This window comes from Myotis yumanensis, unplaced genomic scaffold (genome assembly GCF_028538775.1).
Source record: "Myotis yumanensis isolate MYYU_CA2020_CCGP unplaced genomic scaffold, mMyoYum1.0.hap1 SCAF_7, whole genome shotgun sequence".
Classification (NCBI taxonomy): Eukaryota; Metazoa; Chordata; class Mammalia; order Chiroptera; family Vespertilionidae; genus Myotis; species Myotis yumanensis.
The window spans coordinates 33,208,628-33,225,830 of NW_027223758.1; the positions used below are offsets into that span (position 1 = coordinate 33,208,628).

A 17,203-nucleotide genomic window follows, 5' to 3' on the forward strand; every position below is an offset into this window, starting at 1 on the left:
AGCAAACCAGCTCTATTACCTTGGGCAAGTCACTTCCCTGGTGGACACCAATGTAAGATTTTTGGAATATAGATTGACATGTTTTTTATTTCCACAAACCTTCACTAGAAAGTGCTTTGTGCCTTAGGGTTCAAAAATGAGAGATACAGTCCTTATTCTCAGGAATCTCACATCCAGTGGGGGCAAACGCACAAGTCAATAGACACTTTAAAAGCAGGCATATGCCGGGGTGGGAGGGACTGTGAGCAGAGAAGGCAGGTCCCTTATGAGAGGCCTGGGGAAGCCAGCGGGGAGGCCACTCTTCATATCTCCAAACACACCCTAAAGGCCCGTGACATCTAATCATCTGCTTGACCTCCAGGGCCGGTATCAGATGCTCAATCCGTGTGCCAGCCAATAGACTGCTGTTCCACATGAATTAGCTTTTATCTTTCCAGTTTAGTGCCCAGAGAGGACAATAAAACTCCAGTTCAGATTCACACTGTACAAAGTGTTCTGGACTCCCGGATCCACTGCCGCCTACTTCCCAAGGACCATGAAACTCCTGCTTCTGACTCTTACTGCCCTTGTGTTCCTACCACAAGTGATCCCAGGTAATCAGAACCCCGGGAAACTCCGCACATGGAGGTGAAAAGGCCTCTGGCCCTGGAAATTCCAATGTGTTACTGTTCCCCTCACCCCGGCAGCTCCCAGGTTCTCTCCCTTGGGACTCTGTCCCCAGCAGGTGTAGAACCTAAGGGTAAGACAAGCCCTTCCTTACTAGACAGAGGCAACCCCACCAGCCAGAGTTGTCTTTGGGAAAATTCCAAGTAGCCACCTACGGAACCAGATGAGAGTTTAACTGCTTCAGTTCTCTTCCCAGCTTGTGTCAGCTCTTGGAAATGATTCCTAGAGCCCACTTTTCTGTTTTTCTTGGCCCTAAAAGTCCAGTTGTAGCTTTAAGCGAAGTCCTTTTTTTTGCATATTCTAGAATTTGGCAAACAGGTCAGAAAATATCTGCAGAACTGTATTGAAATAGAGCAATGAAAGTCTAGGGTTTAATATCACTGCTTTTTAAAGTTTATCTAGAGTCATGCCCAGCCCTGTGAAATTGCTGCTGAAGTGGACCTGAATAGTTTCTTATTCAAAGTACTCTGCTTCCTCCTGTGTTGTATATTTCTCAAGATACATTTCAATGTATGAATAAAGTCATATAAAAACGAACCTGTTTCTTTTCTATAAAAAAGTAACATGTGCCGCGAGATTGTGGCTCAGTTGTGGTTGAGCATCAACCTATGGACAAGGAGGTCCGATTCCTGGTCAGGGCACCTGCCCAGGTTGTGGGCTCAGTCCCCAGTGGGGGGTGTGCAGAGGCAGCTGATCAATGATTCTCTCTCCTCATTGATGTTTCTATCTCTCTCTCTCTCCCTTCCTCTCTGAAATAATATATATATACTTTAAAAATAACATGCTATATACATGGTTATGCAGCATTCTCCTTTCACTTAATAATGTGTTGTGACCATCTTTTCATGTCACCACCTAAAGATCTGACTTATTCTTTGTGAAATTCCACTTATGATAATTTATGCAAAGTCTTTTGGGAATTTTCTGATTTTCTAACAACACATCAGTGAACATACTTATTAAGTATCCATTCATACTTTGACAAGGATATATATAGAATAGATTCCTTGAGGTCAAAGGTCAGGGTAAAAGTAAGTGTAAAGTGTTTTATTCCACGAAGTCCTCCCTTACAGATCTTTCAGGACACTGCCAGTAGAAATTGTTAGCTGTTATGGTTTTGAGTAATTTTTCAGTCTGTGTGGGATTGGTGGTGTCTGCTTTCAGTTCTGGTGGAGGTGTTGAGACTAGGAAAGAGACGGAGGTGCAAGATTTTGTAAAAGCAATCCTCGAATCATGGGAACTCAGAGCATGAGGGTAGTGAAGGAAATATTACATGTTCTAGGGTTTTAAGTCTGACTGGTCTGGTAGGAGATATAAATTTGGGCAATCCCCTTGGAGGGAGTAGTTGAGATGATAAGAGAAGCATAAAGTCTTCATGCTTTATCTTGGACAGCCCTTACACGTAAGGAAGAAGCATAAAAACCAGTGACAATTACAGGGACAGGGAACATTCATACCTCTCACCAGTAGTGCACAAGACTTACCATGTCACCACAATCCCTCCAACACTCAGCATTTTTACCTGTCTGATGGCTAGGCCATAGTACACTGTTGTTTGCAATGGCATTTCTCTTATTCTGTGATCAAAATATCTGAATGGCTTCCTTCAATGACTTGCAAGACATTGTGTGATCTCAACCTCCATTATGTTTCTTCAATTATTTCCACATAACTCATTGTACAGTCACCACAGCCACCTTATTATTGTGCAAAATCTCTGGGCCTTGGGCTTTCTCTGCCTGGTGCACTCTTTCCCCAGTGAATCTCATAGCTCACTCACTTCCTTCTCAATGAGCTCTTTTATTACTTCTCTTCCAATCACAAACTTTATACTGGGGATTGAACATACAACCTGGGTATGTGCCTTGATGGGGAAGTGAACGGGCAACTTTTTGGTGCATGGGATGATGCTCAACTAATTGAGCCACACTGGCCAGGGCAGGAGTTCTTTATTTTTTATGTTATTCCCTAGTCGTCTTTAGGAACTGGGCATATTATCCCCGAATCTGTCATGAACTATCTATGAATTGTGCCCAGGATATGTCTGTTCTTCATTGAACAAAAATAAGTAATTCTGATCTAAACAAATTCAACCTTGCCTTGGTGGTTTCGTTAAAGTTCTTCCCACTCGTATGTCTCAAAGGAAATCTGTGACATTATCTTACAATAACTTTTTAGCTTTGCCTTTCATGTTTAGATCTTTAAGACACCAACCAGAATGTGTAAGGCCACTTTTATTTTTCTCATGGAGTGAACCAGGCTTCCCAACACCGTATGCGAAATAATTGATGCTTTCTCCATTGCTATTGCATATAAAGTTCCTGTTTAAGCACGTATCTATTTCAAACTGTCTATTTTACTTGCTCTACCAGTTTCCTTGTTCTTGTAACTATGCTTTATTTTTTGTAACAAACTTTATAGTCTGTCAGTATTTAGAAGGACAAGCCTTTGTCTTGCTTTTTAAAAACAAAATTTTATCTTATTGATTAAGGTATTACAAATAGTAGTACATATGTCTCCTTTTTCCCCCCACATTGACCTCCTCCCCCTTACCTGTCCTCCCCTACCCTACCTCCTGGCACTTGCTCTCACCCCTTCCCCAGCCCACGCTCGAGTCTTGCGTCCATTGTTTATGCTTATATACATGCATACAAGTCCTTCGGTTGTCTTGCTTATTTTAAAAAAAAAAAAACCTTAGCTCTGCATGGTCTTTATTCTTCATTACAAACTTTAAAATAAAATAATCAAGTCTCTCAAAAAATCCCACTTGAATTTTGATTAGCATTGCAATTGATTAATTTAGGGGAAAGTGAACATATATACTAATTAAGGCGCTCCATCCAAGATCACATTTTTCTGTTAGAGTTTTAAGACATATCCCATAGAGGTCTTAGATATCCTTCACATTTAAGATACTTCGTAGCTATGCTATCTATTTTAATTTCTGGTTAGTTATTGTTGGTGTCGAGACGTGCTATTGATTCTTTTAAGGTAATATTGCATCTGACATAATTACTGAACTCATATTTATTGTAAGAATTTGTTAGTTCCTTTTTAATATTTTAATCATAATTGCTAGAATGGATGACAATTTCATCCCTTCCCTTCGAATCCTCGTACTTCTGTTTTCTTTTGTCTTTTCCTTTAAACACTGACCAGGGCCACCACTATTATTTTAAAGAATAGCAATAATAGAGAGTATTTTTATTTTCCTGACCTCATTGGATATTAGTTTCTCCATTAAATAATGTTAGCTTTAGAATTTGATGAATAACCTTTACCAAATTAAGAAAATTCCCTCGCCCTAACCTGTGTGGCTCAGTGGATAGAGCGTCAGCCTGCGGACTGAAGGGTCCCAGGTTCGATTCCGGGCAAGGGCATGTACCTTGGTTGCAGGCACATCCCCATTTGCAGGAGGCAGCTGACCCATGTTTCTCTCTCATCGATGTTTCTAACTCTCTATCCCTCTCCCTTCATCTCTATAAAAAAATCAATAAAATATATTTTTTTAAAAGAAAATTCCCTCTATTCCTGCTTTGCATGGAGTTTTCATCATAAATAAGCATTGGACTCTATCAAATAGTTTGTCTGTATTAAATAACATAATTCTATTATTTATCTCCTTAATTCTGTAAAGGTAGTGAATCTCATTAAAATATTTTCTAATGTGGATTGTTACAGAAGACCGGAGAAAAATCAAGCAACATTTAGAGAAAGCAAGTTACACTTTATTATGTGCAGGCCCAGAGAAAAATGTGTCTTTCAAATTGTGGGCCCCCAAACATGGAGGAAAATGTCTCTATTTATACTTTTTCCAGTCTTTTGTCTCCCAAATTGGGAATGAGACTTCTGGGCCTTCTGAGAAAGAAGCCCTCGTGCTGGGAGGGGGCCATGAGACCATATCTCAAGGCCTGGCCTGGTGCAGCACGACAACTCTGTCTGGGGCATAGTTTACAGCTTCTCTGGAATGGGAGTAGTCTTACTTTCCTTATTATTTGAGCAAGCAAATGTTTACAGAAGCCAAAATAGCAGCGTTAAAATTTCAAACAGCAGTTTTTAGGTAAGATGGATGCTTCGGGAGGGTAGTTTACATTCAGAATAAAACCTGCTTGATCATGATGTGGGTGTTTTGCTGTTGTCGTTTTTTGATAATCCTCACCTGAGGATATTTTCCCACTGACTTTTAGATAAAGTGCAAGAGAGAGAGGAAGAGGGGGAGAGAGAGAGAAACATGGAAGTGAGAGAGACACAGATTGATTGCCTCCCACACAGGCCCCAACTGGGGCAGGGGATCAAACCTGCAACCCAGGTGTGTGCCCTCGACCGGGAATCAAACCCGTGACCCTTGGTGCCCAGTCCAGTGCTTTAACCCTTGAGCACACCAGCCAGGGCAAGATGTATTTTAAAACATTGTTGAATTGAATTGGCTAATACTTTAGTTAGGATATTTAAATTTTATATCTATAAAGAAAATGCACCTATAATTTTTGGTTTTAAAACCAAAATCCCCCCACCCAAAGCCCCAGATATTTTCTGGAACATTTTGTGTGTGACCGCCAGTGAAAGTAGCAGAACGCACCTTTACAATCACCCAGGCTAACAGCATTATTCACAATAGCCAGAAAGTGGAAGCAATCCAAATGCCCATTGAGTGATGAATGGATACAGAGGAAGCGGTGTATACTAGTACATGCACGGGAATATCATTTACCCTTCAAACAGAAGCAAATTCTGATACATGTTACACTGTGGATGGACATTGGAGACTTAATGCCAAGTGAGATAAGACAGTTACAAAGGGACAAGTACTGTATGAGGGGATCATAATAGAATCGTCAGATTCATAGGGACATAAAGTAGACTGGTGACTGCCAGGGATATGAGAAGGGTGATTTTTTGTTGTTGTTAATCCTCATCCAAGGATATTTTTTCCATAGATTTGACATAGAGAGAAAGAGAGGGAGAGAGAGAGAGAAAGAGAGAGACAGACAGAAAGAGAAAGAGGAAGAAAAAGAAAAAGAGAAAGATTGGTTGGTTGCCTTCCTATGCACCCCAACTGGGGCTGTGGATCTATTGGTGACCTTTCAGTGCTCTGGCCGATGCTCTAACCTATTAGCAACACTGGCCAGGGCAAGAGGGTTATTTTTTAATGGGTACAGAGTTTCATTGCAGCAACATGAAGAAAGCTCTGTAGATGGATGATGGTGATGGTACCATAACAGTGTGGGTGTATGTGATACCCTGGAGTCGTTATATGTATTTTACAAAAAATGTAAAAACCATCCAGGGCTGGGGCTTCCCAGAAGAAGTGTTTTTTGTTTTTTGTTTGTTTGTTTGTTTGTTGTTTTTGTCTTTTACCATTTCATTTCCAAACACTTCTTGATTTATTTAAGTTTGTCTTTTCTTCCTATGCCATCCCTGGACTATATTTAGGGATTTTCACATTTCATCTAGCTTTTCAATTTTATTTGTGTTCAGTTGTTGATAATCTCTTTTGTTATTTTTAATATGATGTATCTTTTTTTATTTCACTATGGATGTCATTTTTTGTTTCTCTTAATTAGGTTTTCCCAAAGTTTCCTGAATTCACCACTTCTGACTTTCTTACCACTCTTCTAATCTAAGTTTTGTTTTTACCCTCTTATTTAATTTCCAACTACATGGAATTTTTAATTCTATTTTTTTGCATTTGTTTGGAATATATGGGATATTAAACACATGGAACTTAGTGAGGTATTTTATGTCCTGAAAGCTTGCTATATAAAAGCTAGTCTGTGGACTAGAAGTATTGGCATCCCCCAGAGAATTGTTAGAAAAGCAGAAACTCAGTCCCTACTCCACCTACTGAAGCAGAGTGCATTTTAACAAGACACCCACCTGACTCCTGGGCACATTTCTGGCCTAAGCAGCACTGACTGATCACCTGAGCAAATGAAGCTCTCAGGTAGGAAAGCCTACACTACTCTCAGATCCTAGCAATGCTCTGTTTCCTTTCTTTTCTTCTTTTTTTTAAGGAAAGTTTTGTTATTAATATATTTTTATTGATTTCTGAGAAGAAGAGAGGAGAGAGAGAGAGAGAAACAACAATGATGAGAGAGAATCATTGATTGGCTGCCTCCTGCATGTGTCCTGACTGGGAACTGAACCATGATCACCTGCTTCATAGGTTGACGCTCAACCACTGAACCATCAGAGCTGGGCACAATGTTCTATTTCTGATTAGAATGCAGGCATTTGGGTGTTCGTTTTATTTTTTGTTTGTGTGTTTAAAACTATGCACATTTGTTTTACATACTCATTGGAATGTATATTTGGCAATAGAATGTATTCAAGGAAATTTAACTACATAGGATATTATCAATGTAAAGGACTCCAGCACAGTGGCAAGATGAACTTTATGTGGATAGCTTCACACAGGAACTGTAGCTTCATTAAAACTGGCTCCCATTCCTGTGACTGGCAAGTTTCTTTTCTTTTATGGTAAAATTCATCTCACCTTCAGACAAAAACTTTGGCCGATAGGAGGTTGGGAACAAATATTCTTAGAAACATGGTATTTACCAGCCCTGAGCTTGTAGCCATGGTCTAATTATGACCCATGAAGTTGTTATGAGATGTCAAATAGGCAGGCATGCTTGTAAAATGGTCTTTCCTTTTATTATTCAGCCTTTCCTGCAAAGAAATGCCGGCAAGAAGATGGGCGCTGCAAGAGAAGCTGCGGTGCTAAGGAAGAGATAAAACCAGGATGTAAATACCGATTCGGTCAAGTCTGCTGTGCCAGAAAAAAAGGCCACCCTGGGATCTATCACACGGTGCCTAGGCCTCCGCCCACACCACGCCGACCCCCAAGTACATTTCATGTCGTGGTAACAGTACCGCACACACATACACCTGTGTTCACTCCTGACCGAGTTACAAAAAATGAACGACCTACGCAGGCAGTAGGAACTCAGGTGACTCTCCCACCAGTTTCTTAAAGCTCATGGCTTCCTCTCGGCTGTCACTCACCCGTCCTCAGGGTAATGGACTGAGGCACATAGATAAAGTATTTGCAAATACCACGGTGACACACTCTGCCTTCCATCAATGTGTAATTCTAGATTAAAACAACAGCTGTGTAAGGAAGCCCAAAACTTCCCAGTACTGTCAGTGATAACTCCTCAGCACTTTTCCTGAAATGTCCAATTATTTCCATGACAAGTTTGAACCGTTTGTCTGCTGGTGACTTACTAGTATGTACAGCCTTAATCACTTAGTTAAGCATTCCAACCTTAATCTTTCCCTGTGTCCTTCTGTCTTCTTAGCGAGTGGTTTGGGATATCAGAGGCATCCCTTGTGTCAGTCCTGCCCCTTGATGGCAGCATAAATTGTCACAATCAAAATTCTAAATCCTTGCATTTGTGAGAGTCGTTTTTAGAACACTAAGTTTTCTGTGTAGCAGCAGAAACCTCAGGTGAAGGCTAACTCTGGCTCCAGACCCCTGTGTCATCACTCACTGTGGGAAACCGGCCCACGTGTGAGCCCCAAGGACTCCTTTCCCCCAGCTGCTACAAGGCTGGAATAGAAACTGTTGAAAGGCTGGCCTCATAGGCACATTTCTTTGACCACACTTGGATCACACATGGACATCTGAATGTAGGCCTCATAATGGTGGGTGAAGGATGGGCCATTTTGTCCACTGGCTACTGAGAACTTCATTTGTCTTTCTGATGGCACACAAATATCAAGTACAAATTGGTTTTTACAAAATAATCAGGGGGTTGGAAAGTGCATCATAGGGAATCTACACTAATAAAAGAGAAACATGGTAATTAGCTTACGACCGCTACCCTTTTCATTGGCTAATCAGTGAGTATATGCAAATTAACTGACAACCAAGATAGCGGCCAGCAGCCATGCACTGAAGCGAGCAGGGAGGCTTGCTTTCTCCAGTAACTGCGGACTCCAAGCTTCCCCACCTATCTTGCCGGCCTCTCAGCTGCAACTCTAAGCAACTATGTACTATGTTGCAAATAAGAAGCTAAACAAAACCCCAGAAACCAGCCGGACTGAAAGCCAGCCAGACCGCAACATTGTATCGATGTTTTCAGCAGCGAGGCCTCAGAGCTAAAGCTGGCCCATAATAAAAAAAAAAAGAAAAGAAAACAAGGAGTGGTTGGAAGCTTCAGTCACTCGCCAGCTGGAAAACAGCCCTCAGCCCCTCACCCAGACTGGCCAGGCACCCCAGTGGGGACCCCCACCCTGATCCAGGACACCCTTCAGGGCAAACAGCCAGCCCCTACCCATGCACCAGGCCTCTATCCTATATAGTAAAAGGGTAATATGCCTCCCAGCACTGGGATCAGCGGAGCAGCAAGGCTCCCGGCACCGGGATCAGTGTTACAGGGGGCAGTGCCTAAACCCCCTGATCACCCTGCGGCTCTGTGTGTGACAGGGGGTGGGGCCACAACCTCCCTATCCGCCCTGCTCTGTTCGTGACAGGGGAAGGCACCCCAAACCCCTGATCAGCCTGGCTCTGTACCTGATAGGGGGGAGCTCCCCAAGCGCCTGATTGCCCTGCGGTTCTGTGTTTGACAGGGTGCAGCGCACCAACCCCCTGATTGCCCTGAGGCTCTGTGTTTGACAGGGTGCAGCGCACCAACCCCCTGATCGGCCCTGCTCTGTGTGTGACAGGGTGCGGCACCCCAACCCCTCCCCCCCACAGGCCCTGCTCTGTGTGTGACAGGGTAGAACCATAACCTCTCCATCGGCCCTGCCCCGAGTGTGACAGTGGCAGCGCCCCAACCCCCTGATCGGCCCTGCTCTGTGGGTGATAGAGGGTGGCACTCCAACCCCCCTCCACGGGCCTTGCTCTGTGTGTGACAGGGTAGAGCCATAACCTCCCCATTGGCCCTGCCCTGAGTGTGACAGGGTGCAGCGCCCCAACCCCCTGATCCGCCCTGCTCTGTGTGTGACAGGGGGCGGTGCCCCAACTCCCCTATCGGTCCTACTCTGTGAGTGACAGGGGGGAGCTCCCCAACCCCCTGATCGAACCTGCTCTGTGTGTGACAGGGTACGGAGCCCCAACCCCCCTGATGGGCCCTGCTCTGTGACAGGGGGCAGCGCCCCAACCCCCTGATGGGCCCTGCTCTGTGAGTGACAGGGGGCAGCGCCCCAACCCCCTGATCGGCCCTGCTCTGTACGTGACAGGGGGTGGCGCCGCAACCTCCCCATTGACCCTGCCTTGAGTGTGACAGGGGGCGGTGCCCCAAACCCCTGATCGGCCCTACCCTGAGCGTGACTGAGGGTGGCATCGCAACCTCCCAATCCGCCCTGCTCTGTGCATGATGGGGCGGCGCCCCAACTTCCCAATCGGCCCTGCTCTGAGCCTGACCAGGGGCTGCACTTAGGGATTGGGCCTGCCCTCTGCCACCCGGGAGCAGGCCTAAGCCAGGAGGTCGTTATCTCCCAAGGGGTCCCAGACTGCGAGAGGGCACAGGCCGGGCTGGGGGACCCCCCCACCCCCCCGCCGAGTGCACAAATTTTTGTGCACCGGGCCTCTAGTCCTATATAATAAAGAGGTAATATGCAAATTGAACATCTCTCCAACACACCAGATGGCCACCTCTTGTGGACACAAGATGGCCTGCAATGGAGGGCATTTGAGGGGGAACAGGCCTGCAGGGGAGGGTAGTTGGGGGGAACCAGGCCGGCAGGGGAGGGCCTCTAGTAAATAAATAATTTCATTAAGAATAGGCAATTGGGGGTGACTGGACTGGCAGGGAAGGGCAGTTAGGTGTCATTCAGCCTGGAAGGGGAGTGGTTAGGGGCAAGCACTTCAGCAGGGGAGCAGTTAGGCATCCATCAGGCTGGAAGGGGAGTTGTTAGAGGGTGAGCAGACTGGCAGGCAGAAGTGGTTAGGGGCAATCAGGCAGGAAAGCAGTTGGGAACCAGCAGTCCTGAATTGTGAGAAGGATGTCCGACTGCCTGGTGGGATCAGGCCTAAAAGGGGCAGTTGGACATCTCCCAAGGGGTCCCAGATTGGACAGGGTGCAGTCTGGGCTGAAGGACACACACCCTTCTCCTTAGCATGAATTTCGTGCACCAGGCCTCTAGAATTGTAATAACTTTGTATGGTGTCAGGTGGATACTAGACTTATTAAAGGGATCACTACATAAATTATAAATGTTTAACCACTATGCTGTACACCTGAAACTAATATAAAATAATACTGAATGTCAACCGTCTTGAAAATATTTTTAATTTAAAAATTAAATTTTATTCAAAGTAAATATCTTCATACCCCAAGCTCTTCAGAGAGGTCCATTCACATAACTCACACACACACCTCGTTGCTATAAATCTTATCTTGTCCTTTCTGAGACCCTGACCAACCCACCAGTCAACCCATTTTCACTGTCCATGAATTGCTGTGGATCCATACCTTAGGCCATCCCTCTTTCTCTGGGAAGGATTTTCCTTACTCGCTGTCAAATCTCAGGGCCCCTCTATACCAGGCTGTTAATACTGCACTTCTGGCTGGTGCCGGCATCATGCAAACCACTCCACAAACACGCTCTTGCTTTTTCCTCCTCTGTTCACTAATATAAGCACTCCTTGTGACCCCGTTGGTGTGCGATGAAAGACAGGCAGTAAAGCATGTACCCTAGACATCTACCCACCTGGTTCTGCAGTTCATTTATGCTTTGCAGACCTTAAGTCCCAGTTTTGAACATATCATTTCTATCTAACATTGGGGTGCTTCTTGACAGGGCTCAGATAATATTTAATTGATGAGAAATTTAAATCTCCTGAATTCATTTTTTCAAAAGCTTATTAAAATTAATGTTACTAATACTTCTAATATGTGAAGCCTTTGGAAGTCTGAATCTCTGGTCTGTAGATTCTGCTGTCCTTAATTCATGGTGCCTCATTGCCTTGCGTGTTTTCCGATCTGTGCATTTTTCTTGGAATTTTATCTGAGTAAATTAATTGAGTCCTGACCTCCAGAACTACCTCTTCTTTACTTCTGTCAAGTATCTTTGGCAGTACTGTTGGGACAACTTTAAACTAAATCATCAGCTGGATTTTATTTTTAATTCTTTATTTTTGAAAGTATTACATATGTCTCCTTTTCCCCCTTTGAACTCTGCGAACAGCAGAATGACCATCTGGACGACTTTCTGGATGAAGCCGGGGCTGCGAAATCCTACTCTTGCATTAATTTCATGCATCGGGCCTCTAGTAAATAAATAATTTCATTAAGAATAGGCAAAGATTCAGTGAAAGATAAATACTACATGATCTCACTCATTTGTGGAATATAAAGAACATTATAAACTGTTGAACAAAAATAGATACAGAGGCAAAGAAGCATCGAACAGACTGTCAAACTACAGCAGGAAGGCAGGGGAGGTTTGGGGGGTAAGAGATCAACCAAAGGACTTGTATGCATGCATAGAAGCATAACCAATGGACACAAGACACTGGGGAGAGCCGGGGGGAGGGCAAGTGCCAGGAGGTAAAGGAGGCCGGGGGCAGGTCAATGGGGGGAAAAAAGAGAGGCATATGTACTACTATTTATAAGACCTTAAACAATAAAATAGATAAAATAAAATATGAGAGAACTAAAAAAAAAAGAAAAAATAGAATGGGCTAAGAAATTGAATAGACATTTTCCCAAAGATATACAAATGGTCAACATAAACATGAAAAATCACCACCAACATCAATAATCATTAGGGAAATTCAAATAAAAACCACAGTGAGATATCACCTCTCACATGTTCAAATGGCTATTACCAAGAAGACAAACAACAACAAGGGTTGTCGAGAATGTGGAAAAAAGGGAACCCTTGGGCACTGTTAGTGGGTTCACTCACTGTGGAAAGCAAGATGAAGGGTCCTCAAAAAATTAAAAATATACCCACTTCCAGGTATGTATTCAAAAGAAATGAAAACAGGATATCAAAGGGATATATGCACTTCCATGATTATTGCAGTATTATCCACAAGAGCCAACATATGGAAAAAACCTATCCATCAAGGAATTGATGGATAAAGAAAATGTGATGTAAACATACAATGAAGCATTAGCCATGAGAAAGAAGGAAATCATGCCATTTGCAACCACATAAATGGACCTTGAGGACATTATGCTAAGTGAGAGAAGTCAGAGAAAGACAAGTGTTATGTGATATCACCTATATGTGGAATCAAAAAAAAAGTCACACTTGTAAAAACAGAGTAAAATGGTGGATACCAGGGGCTGGGGGCTGGGGAAATAGGAATGCTGTTTAAGGGTACAAACTCGCAACTACTAGGTAAATAAGTCTTGGAGATCTAATGCACAGTACAGGCAGTTCTCGGGTTACGTTGGACTCGATGTATGTTTTTGTGGTTATGTCGCCATCTCCCATTTATTTATTTTTTTAAAAGTTCCGTCATTTCGACATATTTACATATGTTCTTTATGTTTTTTACTATTTACTGTATTTACCACAAGTAAAGGTCAGGAATTGTTATCTTGGTTTTAAATGTTTTTTACTGTTTCACTTCATTACTGCTGTGCATGTGCTCCATGTGTGTGACGTAGGTGCTTATGTAGGTGGGTTCCGATTTATGGCCAAAATCTGTTATGTCACTCCCTAGGAACGGATCTCCCACGTGACCTGAGGACCTACTGTATAGTGATGATAGACAGTAATTTATATGTATAAAAAGCCAGGGGCCGTCACACCCGGAACAACCAAATGGATGACCAAACAGGCTGAGTCGGGTGACCAGGCCGGCAGGGGGGTTAGTGCGGGACGACTAAATGACCTAACAGCAGCCTGCGTGGGGTGACCAGGCCAGCAGGGGGGGCAGTATCGAGCGGCCAAATGACCAAATAGAAGGCTGCATGGGGCAACCAGGCAGGCAGGGGGGAGGGCAGTTAGAGGCAACCAGGCCAGCAGGGGGTGCAGTTGACGGTGTCCAGGCCTGCAGGAGGGGCTGTGAGCGGTGACCAAGCCAGCAGAGGAAGCAGTTGGGGGCAACCAGACTGGCAAGGGGGGCAGTAAGGAGTGACCATGCAGGCAGGGGGCCAGTTAGGGGCAACTAACCCAGCAAGGGCTGTTGGGGGCGACCAGGCCGGCGGGGCAGAGCAGTTAGGGGCGATCAGGTAAACAGGCAGAGGTGGTTAGGGGTGATTAGGCTGGCAAGGGGGCCAGTTAGGGGCGATCAGGGAGGCAGGAAAGTGAGCAGTTAGGAGCCAATGGTCCTCGATTTTGAGAGGGTTGTCTGACTGCCAGTTTAGGCCCGATCCCCTGAATTGGAGAGGGTCTGGGCTAGGCTGAGGGGACTCCACCCCCGTGAAAAAATTTCGTGCACCAGGCCTCTAGTATATAATAATCAAACTTGATAAGAGATTATATTTTAATAATTCCCACCACAAAAAAAGAAAAGAGAATTATGTGACTTAGTAGAGGTGCTAACTATTGCTACAATGGCAAGCATATTACGATATATAAATGGATCAAAGCAACATGTTGTATGCCTTAAATTTACACAATGATATATGTCAAATATATTTCAATTAAAAATAAAATAAACACTTCTATAAACAAACAAACTTCTGGCTGATGTCTTGCTCTAGAATGGGGGCAGGCCACACCTAGAGAAATCCTTCTTCTTCCTTTGTTTAAGGACTACACAACACAGACAATCCGGTTGATTTGCAAGCTCCATGGGCTTCTTTTATTGACCCAAGCTCTGGTTATATTTGGCAATCTGAGTACCTGTATAGATGGTAGCAGAGCCCTGCTTGGTAATACTTGCTTTGAGGATATGTGTTAGGGGAGAAGTAACAAAACAAACAATAGAAAGGGAAGGGAAAGGAAGGGAAGGGAAGGGAAGGGAAGGGAAGGGAAGGGAAGGGAAGGGAAGGGAAGGAAGGAAAGGAAAGGAAAGGAAAGAAAAAAAACATCTCTTCCAGCATAAGCACCAAGGAAAGAGAAAGCTCACTTAGGAGTCCTCCATATGGTTTTGATCTTTGCACATCTCCATTTTCTTGGAGATGCAACAAGCAAGAAGCCGTGAGCTCTGCTTCCTGGTTGGAATGTGTGATGACCCCACATTATGGGGCCTGTAAAAAAGCAACCTGTTCCTGAATAGGAAGAGCTTACACAGCAAGTGCAGTTTAGCCCAGGAGTGCTGCCCACAGTCTTGCAGAAAGTTCCTAGCCCAGGAGCCCTCATCCAAGCAGTTTTGTTACTAAATAATTATGAACACTCTGCTGAAATGATTCTCTGTAAACTTCAGATGCTAGAATATCAGAAGCTGTGTTTCCCTTCCTGGCAGTTTAACAGCAAAACTTAAATTTGAATTCTAAGAATAAACTACTCCTCAAAATAGCAGCACTCAAAAACAAACAACGCCAACCTATGGTACACAGATTCATACTATCACATTTTGTAGATGAGAAAAATGAGTTTGAAAGGGGTTAACTTCATTAATTTATTCAACAAAATTCTCTAACTACCTATTCCATTGAAGGACATTGTGGCTGACACTGGGGCTACAAGGGTGGAGATGACAGGCTTATTGCCTGATCTGATGAAATGTATTGTCTAGCAAAGAAAGTAGAAAACAAACACATGAAAAAATAAATAACTTGTGATTGATGCTATAACGGAAACAAGAAAGGGTGAATGACAACTGGAATATGAGTGCCGACTTTAGATGGAGTGTGCAAAAAATTCCCTTCTGAGAATGTGACATTCAAGCTAAAGCCTGAAGCAAATGCTCAATGTTCTAGGAAGATGATACAAAGAATACATGATAGGTAGTATATTGATATAATCAGGATAGAAAAGATTATATGGCAAGAACAAACATATCCTTAACCTCAGTGGCTTAACAATAGGATTTATTTTGGCTCATACAAAGTCAGTGTGGGTCACTCAGACCGTCTCCACCTTGTAGTTGTTTACAGCAGCTGAAACATGTGGCCTCTAAGATTATCACAGCAGGAAAAAGGGGCCTGGATAGTCATATACTGTGTCCTTAAGAGCCAACACAGAAAGATTTATGTCATTTCTATGCTTACTCCCATTGGCCAGAATTCAGTCACATGACACTACCTGACCTGTAAAAAAGGCTGGAAGATGAAGGAGAAGGGCATAGATGTTTGGTGAGCACTAACAGACTCTACCATAGTCTGAAATCATCATATTCTCTTTTTAAATTGTTTTTTAATTTTTCATTTACAGTTGGCATTCAATATTATATTAGTTTCAGGTATACAGCACAGTGGTTAGACATTCATATAATTTATGAAGTGATCTTCCCAATAAGTGGTCAGATCTCTTAATCTCTTCTTCCTTCATATGAAACACATTCAATTTCTTTTCAGGAGACACAATTTAAAATCCAATTCAGCTCAAAGGCCACTATTTCTTTTTTTTCCCCTCCACTCCATTGCCCTCTTCCTCTATGAAACTCACCTGGCAAAACTCCATTCTCTCAATGCACATGCACTAAAGCAGTAAAATATGGCTACTCAAAACCTTCACTACATTTCTTTAATTTCCTTTTTTTAAATAATTCTTTATCATTGAAAGTATTACAGATGTCTCCTTTTATACCCAGTGACCCCCTTCCAACCCCCCAACCCCCACCATAGGCCTTCAGCACCCGATTGTCTGTGTCCTCGGTTATGCATATATGTAAACAATGTCTTTGGTTGATTACCTCCCACTCACCCACCCTCCCCTGCCTTCCCTCTAGATTCTGTACTCTGTTCTGTGCTTCCATGTCTTCAGATCCACTATGTTCATCAGTTTATCTTGTTACTTAGATTCCACATATGAGTGAGATCATGTGATATTTGCCTTTCTCTGACTGACTTATTTCACTTAGCATGATACTCTCCAGGTCCCTCCATGCTGTCTCAAAGGGTAAGCTATTCTTCTTTTTCACTGCTGCATAGTATTCCATGGTATGAATGTACCACAGCTTTTTTATCCACTCATCTGCTGATGGGCACTTGGACTGTTTCCAGATTTTAGCTGTGGTAAATTGTGCTGCTATGCACATAGGGGTGCACACATTCTTTCTGACTGGTGCTTCCAAGCCCAGTATTCTTGAGTTATGTTGGGCCCTCACCAACAGGTCCAGAGGTGGATCTCCTCAGTCTGACAACCTAAAAAGACAAGTTGTCTGCTCACCTATGTAAACTGCTAGATTAGGAATAAAGTAACCACCACAAATCTTCTCATTTAGAAAAGACCAGCAGCCATAGCCATTAGACCCAAACTATGAAGCTCTCCCCTGTGCCTAGGAGAGAGTCCTTGCAATTTGAAAGAGGTCTGCTTCTGCTCTGTGATGAATTCCCTTGCCCTTTATTCTCTGTGACCCCCAAATCCATCCTGGTGGAGCTTCCTCCTTATACATAATTCTCCTCGACAGTATCTGGAATTGGTGTTTGGAAGCTTGCCTTCGAAGCTGCTTTCCTCCTTGAAAGATTGGAGAACTAGATTGTTCCACAGCTCAGTCAGACACTTTGTTGGCCTGGGG

The 17,203-nt window shown here is 43.4% G+C and overlaps 1 long non-coding RNA gene across 1 annotated transcript in view; it reads left to right on the top strand.

Annotated features, from left to right (window-relative positions):
* LOC139014521 (uncharacterized) overlaps positions 1-8,814 on the top strand; it is a 34,585-nt gene extending 25,771 nt beyond the window's left edge. The window contains exon 2 of the long non-coding RNA XR_011472242.1: positions 7,333-8,814. This is a non-coding gene — a long non-coding RNA (uncharacterized lncRNA). The remainder of the gene's footprint in view (positions 1-7,332) is intronic.
* The last annotated feature ends 8,389 nt before the right edge of the window (positions 8,815-17,203 follow it).